Consider the following 7,028-nt stretch of genomic DNA (forward strand, 5'->3'; position numbering starts at 1 on the left):
TCCATCCCCTGGCTCTCTAGCAGCAACATGCCCCCAGCTGACTTCCTGCCCCTGGGACAGGGGGCTGGACTCGATGATCTCCCGAGGTCCCTTCCAGCCCTGATGTCTATGAATCTATGAAATCTATGAAACTGCAAAACGGGCTACACCACTACACTGTCACATGCACCATAAGGGGGAAAAAAAACCACACACCCCAAAACATTTTTTTCTCTCTCACCTCTTCTAATTACTCAGGGTAGGTGTTATTCGAGTAACAGCAGGTGAAAGATACCACTCTGGAAGCTGAAAAAAACATCACTTGGGTCTGATGAGATGGTCTGGTTAATCTGTCCCAGTAAAAGATGCTGCATATTCTTAAATTCTGAATCTGATATTAGCAGGAACAGATAAGCATCAAGTCTATTATCCCCATCTCTTAGCCAGAAACAGATACTACTGTGCACATGGCAATATCTTCAACGATGTACTTCTGCTTTCAAGAGAGAGGGGCAGAGGCATAGGGCAAAAGCAGCAGGGCAGCCATGTGCTCTTTACAGCAAGCATACCACTTGGCAGTCAGAAGGTGTTACAAGCACACGCGTGTGCACGCTCCCAAGTGCTACCCACAGCCTGCCCGTGGCTTGCTGGATTCTCAGCCGCTCACTTTAGGTACAGAGGGGCAGGATTAGCTGAATTTGAAAAGACCCCAAGGTTTTTCCTGAGGTTGCTGGAGATGCAGGAATGACCGCCCTGTAGCTAGCCAAGGTCCTTTGAGTAAATGGGACACCTTTTATTAGACCAACTGAATAGCTGGAAAAAAGTTCTTAGCAATGTCTTGCCCTGTAGCAAGGCATTCTCCATGTATTCCCATTTACACATTCGGTAATGTGCTTTTGCTAATGCACATTAAATTTAGTACCTCCGTTGTGAGGTACTAGAAAAAGAATGGGTCTTTTGCGATGCTTTAATGCGCATTAAAGCGCATGTGTAGATGTACCACTTTTTTGTGATGCTTTAATGAGCATTAAAATAGGCTAATGAGCATTAAAGCGCATATGTAGATGTGCCCACTTTTTTGGGTGCTTTAATGCGCATTAAAATAAGTTAATGTGCATCAAAGCGCACGTGTAGATGCACCCAAGAGCAGGGGCAGTCCCAGTCAAGGTCCCATCAGCAATCTGCTCTGGATTCATTTTAAGCATGGGGCCCTTAAAACGAGCAAGAGTGTCCGTCTCCACTGCCCGTGCAGTCCTGGGCACCCCTGTGCCAGGGCCTGGTAAGGGAACCCGTGCACATACATTTGCCCAGTGGGAACAGGACAGACTCACACCTGCCTCTCTCAGCTCCCTTTCCATAGGCCGCTGTTCCAGGGAAACGACTTCCAGCCACGTCCCAACTGGCCACGCGTCAATGGTTGCAGCCTGCGAGACCTTACAAAACACGTGAACTCCAGAAACCGAGAGCTGCACCTCAAACCCTGTTGGAAGTCTTCCACGAGCAAGACCCCGAAACCCAAACGCTCCAGCATTTCTGAGGGTTTCTAAAGACCCGACTAACTGCAGGGACCGACGCACCTGGTCTGGATCTCACGCGCAGGGCCTGGAAAACCACGAGGTCACCTGAGAACCGAACTGAAGGCAGGGTCCCGCTGCCGTCCGGCTCGCACTTCAGCTCAGTGGCACAACTGACCCGTTTGCTCATTTCTTGAGCTCATCGTGACCGTGTGTTAAATTACAGATGGACTCAAGTGAGCCCTAAGAGACTGAAAGGAGGCTCGGAAAAAAAAAAAAGGAAAGGAAAAAAAAAAAAAAGAAAGCCCCACATGGCAACACAGAGAGGATCATTAAAAACCTGGCAGGCCAGCTTTAACTCAAGTGACCTGGTAATTTAACATTGTAATTGAAACTCAGGTTGACCTCCTGAGAAGAGGGAGGGATCTAGGTAGGTATCTCTGGAGACTCAACCCTGCACAGAGCACAAATGAGAGTCATCCTGATGGTTATACAGACATCTTTCACATTTCAGTGGCTTCAGATTCCCAAGCAAAGTAGCTCGGAAAGAGGGCATCTCCAAGCACACCGATACGGTATCAGAGGCAACACGCACCTCCCGGCGAGATATACCTCACCGAGCTCCAAAGGAGAGGGAAGGCCCGGGACGGTAGATCAGGGAAAGGGTCCAGAGTCAGCTGCACAGGGAGCAGCAGGTCCCGGGTTCATTTTCCCTTTGGAGGGGAGGTGCATTAGTAGGCTTCGGGGGCTTTGGGAATTGTAAATAGTCAGAAACTGCAAGTTATGCACGGGGCCCGGAGGCAGCCCCAAGCCTCATTCGTTCCCCGTCGCCTTTGCTCGGGCGGCGCGCTCTCCGGGGAACGCCCGCGCCAGGGGAGGCCGTTTGACCTTTAGCGCAATACATATTTCATAACTAACAAAACACCGACTTGTCACTTAGCAGCAAGAGAGAATAAAACCTCCCAGGCTTCCTATACCAATTGCAATCCTTTCTGCTCACGTCTCTGTTGCAGGGTTTTGGGGGGTACTTTTAAGTCCCTTACACTGGCTCACAGAACAGAGCACAGCTCCTGAACTACACCACTGAAGGTTGCCCCCTTGACAACCTCACGACCGGGTTGAACAGCAGCGCTCTTATCCCAGCAACATTGCAAACGCTTATCCCAGGAACAGATGCGTCTGGCCTAGCCAGAGTAACCCGCGCTGCTGCTTTCACAGATCCGATGCAACACTGACAACCGCTTCTGAAGAGGAGCCTTTCAGATGCGGCACACTCCAGAGGAGCCGGCTCCCGTAACCGATGCGCGCCAGAGACTGGGAACGAAGGGCTGCTATTGTGGACCGGGGCTTATCTCGATGCCCTGCAGGGCACTGAGCTCACAGGTGGATTTGGGCAGGTAGTCGACTGATGGGCCTCCATGCCCACGTCGACTCTCACTGGTTCAGAGCCCCTTGCAAAGCCTAGGGTCCGAGCACAGGCAGGAAACAATTCTCTCCTGCAACCAAGAGAAATGTGGATGCTCATCTTGCTGGGATCCCATGACCCCAGCTGACTTCCTGCCTCTGGGGCGGGGGCCGGACGCAATGATCTTCCAAGGTCCCTTCCAGCCCGAATGTCTACGGCATTTATGAAACCAAGCGCCTGGCCCTCGGTGCTGATGAAGCGTTAGGGTGGCGACCGCTCCTAGGAGAAGCAAATTAGGGATTCACCGGTGGAAACACAAGGCAAACTGGGAGACCTTGCCGCTTCCTCCCTCCAGGATGTGCCCAGAATTCAAGTGGACGAGAAAGGCTGCTTCATTGCCAGCCCGTGGTTGACAGCCGACGCAGCTGACCTGCTAGCATTGCTTCCTCACCTCAATTTCCCATCACATTAACTGCACTGAACCACGACCGCTCGGCATCTGGGCGAACAGGCAGGCGCACTCAGCACAGACAGCGCGCTCTGCTAGCTACTGGAGCATATTTGAAAATTGCATTGACGCAAGGCAGCCTGGGAACGCAAGGAAAGGACTTCTCTTCGGGGTTTTATGCCTTTGGTTAACAGGGTCCGGAAATCTCTGAAGGGGCTGCAAATTCCCTCCCTCCCCCACAAGTGCTGCTGAGCAGCAAGGACCAGTCTGCTCTGCGTCCCTGCAGAAGCAAGGATGCGATACCTGCTTCTTCCTTTCTCTGCTATTTAAAGCACAGAGCTAAGAGCGTGCTTTAGTGAGAAGCCCCCTGCACACCTCTGGTCAGCGATTCCCTCCTTTCTCTCCTGTTTTGTTGCTCCTCGCATGTCATCCATGCTCGTGTTTCTCCTATCTTTGCCTTCAGCTGGACGAGTGCAGGGTCTGCATTTTCAACTGGCCACATCACACCTGAGAGCTGAGGATTTTCAGGGGAGCCAACAGCCGATCCTGGTATTTCATAGCAAGAGAGGCACTTGCAGCTTGTTAAAAGGCAGCATAGCATGCTTTCCGGGACCCTCCTCCCCCCCCCGCTTCTTACGCGTGGGAAAGAGCCTGGCTTTGAAAGAGCAAGGCTGCGCGAGACAGCACAGTGGACAGGGCAGGATTTCGTGCGGCTGCCTAGTCTGGGGAGCACAGCTCTGCATTTAAGAGCCAGATCCTACATGTAGGCATTGTGCTGATCTGCCCACTACCTCCACCGACCAGAACCGACGCATCCTTTCCCCGGGCATGGCCCTGCATGTCAGGAGACTCGCTGTGCCATCTCCGGCTGCAAAGGTGAGCTCCTCAGGCAGGGTTTGTGCCGCGCGCTTGCAGGATATCAGTGGGGCCTCTATGTCTGCATGCCACAGCGACCGTGGCATGAACAAACATCCAGAGTGTTAGTTCTGCCGGGAAAGAACAAGATATCCGCCCTCCCTCGCAAACACGCTCTCCTGCACGCGTTACCCTTCATGTCGGAGAAATAGCACCACGTCATCCGGGTGCTGCGTTTCTCAAGGGCCTGTGCAGTCTTCCTGACAAAGTCTTTCCAGGCTTTCCCCACACAGACGCTGGTGATAAACTCGGTCGCAAAAGGTCCCCGGTGTTTGAGTAGGCAGCACGGAGGACGGTACCGAGCAGCAGATGTGTTGCGAGGTCCTTTGGGTTTTAAAGCACCGGAAAACTGGGGTTTGGTTTGTTTGGTTTTTTTAATAATAGATACCACTGTTTTGGTAGCATTTGATATTTGCTTTATTATACTACTAGAATTTGAAAGGGCTTTGTACATAAAAAAGAAAGGAGATTAAATGTGATGGAAGGCAGCACAGTTTGCAAACCTTTTCTAACATTCAATCTGAAATAGGAAGCTCCAGATCATTACTGCATTTATGGCACAAGCGAATGGTCTCAGATTTCCCATAGTTAAAAATCGTGCGCATCTCTCTCATCTGACCGCGGCTCGGTGGGGGTCCGCCAGCAACAAACACACTTCCCTGGGTGGCCCCGGTTCTGAAACAGGATTTCTCCAGCTTTGCTTCATTTCAGAGGTTTAAAAAAAAAGTGCCGTGCACTTAATTGCACTGACAGTGCCGTCACGTACAGACACTAATGACTCCTGGCATTAACACACCTACTCTACGTGGCGCCTATCCAAAGGCGAAGGGGAGTCATTGCAGCTGATTTCAGGGTACATTTTGGTTTACTGCTGCTTTCCTTTGCTGCAGATTCACGTTAGCTCTCGGGAGCCATACGAGCAGCATCCAAATGTCCTAGATTCATATTTCCGTGCGAGTGCAACGAGGGCCTGCAGCAGGGAAGCCGGTGGGGGGTGATGCCCCATTGTTCCACCCGTTCTTCAGAGGTTTCTTCCACCCGGTCCCTCTTCTCCCCAGTCTGCAGGCTGTCATCTCCACCGATCTGCCTCCGCATTCAGATGAACAGTCTCATTAGCCAACAAGTTTCCTAGCTTATACAGAAAATCACAGGCCACGGGAATTGCCAGCTAGAAAGACGCACGTGGTCCGCCTCGTTAAGTACCTGGCTTTCTGCCACCTCCGAAGCAGAGAAGCGGGTCTGCTAGTGCTCCGGCTGCGTCCCTGCCCCACGGTGCAACAAGGCCCCTTCCTGCGCGTGGCTGGCGCTGCCCAGACCCACGCTGGAGTCTGAGCAGTCTTGGATGAACTTCGGTGCTGGGCTGTGTGACGATGCCCTCCACGCCGTGGTGGGCACAGGACCACCCTGCAACTGCCCTCGTCTCTGGCAGGTGCCACCCCCAGACTGCAGGCAGATCACACCGCTACCCTAAGCCACGAGAGCAAAGGGTGCCTCTGCTGTAGCCAGCCACCGCCGTCCTTGGCTGCTGAAAGCAACGGCAGAAATCCAGTGCAGCGACTGACAGGTCCTGTCACCGCTGAATTAGCAGCGGCCCCATTAAGACTAATGGATGCATTTACCTGATCACTGCTCTGCAGGCTAATCCTCCTGCAGTAAACACGCCACGGCTTTAGCTGGTGCCACCAGAAAAGCCGTGGGATGGGCGCTGAAGGAGGCGGTAGGAGCAGCTCTGGTTTTCATCCTCACTGGGCTCATTTCACTGCCACCTTATTCATTTGATAGTTTTACTTCTTTGTAGAAATCCCCCCTTTACTGAAAGAGGGGCAGAGCGAGACTCAGGCTTGCACGCTCTGAGCAGGAAGCCTCTGCGTGCTGACGGCTCCTACGTGGTTTTCTCCGGAAAGGGCTGCACCGTCTCGGGCCGCGCTTTCTTCTCCCTTCCCCGGGCTACCTGGGAGCGAGCGCCCGAGCCGCATTTCCATTCCACGCACGCTGAACCCAGGAGGCCCCCGGCTAAGCCTGCCAGCTCAGTGACACTCCTGCTACATCAAGCCATTTTGCATGCTTCATGCTGCCAGGTTCCCTGATAAATGCACAGCCATTACCCAGGTTCACCACAGGCCCCACGCAGAAAGCAGCTCTGTATCGACACCTCCTCTGGAAAGGGATGCAACAAAATGCCCACAGCAGTCTCCTTCGCACTGAGGGCGCGGATCTGGAGAGCCAGCGCCGCCGGGCAGCCTCTGCCAGCGCAGAGTTCCTAATTAGAGGGATGTATCAAAGAGATGCCCCCATCGTCTCCAGCCCCGAAACAGACAACAAACAAAAACTTGCAATCATCCTCGCCCGAACAGAAACTCGTACACATCCTCAGGTGCTTTTTAAATTGCCGAGTCAAGGCTCGAGTCAAGGGGAAACTGCCTTCTTCCACGGCCTTGGCACATAGTTATCCAGCGGAAGTGAAAGACAGATTTGTCGCAGCAGGGTCTGGATGCCATCCATTCACAGGGCATCCCACTGGATTTACAGACACACGTTTAAGTCCTTTCCTCTTAGGAGGAAAAGGAAAAAAAAAAAAAAACCCTATCCCAGAAGAGGATCTGGACGCACGGAAAAGTGGCTTAATGGCACGGTAAGTGAATGCAGGCAGAACAGACGTGGCCTACATTTACAAATGTACGTGGCAACCCAAGCCATGGGCATGTGCGAGTGATTAGCAGCCGTGAAGTTCACTGCCATGCAGTGCCTCTCTCCAAAGGCAATCTCT

Source organism: Crocodylus porosus, unplaced genomic scaffold (genome assembly GCF_001723895.1).
Source record: "Crocodylus porosus isolate Cpor-Errol unplaced genomic scaffold, CroPor_comp1, whole genome shotgun sequence".
Taxonomy (NCBI): Eukaryota; Metazoa; Chordata; order Crocodylia; family Crocodylidae; genus Crocodylus; species Crocodylus porosus.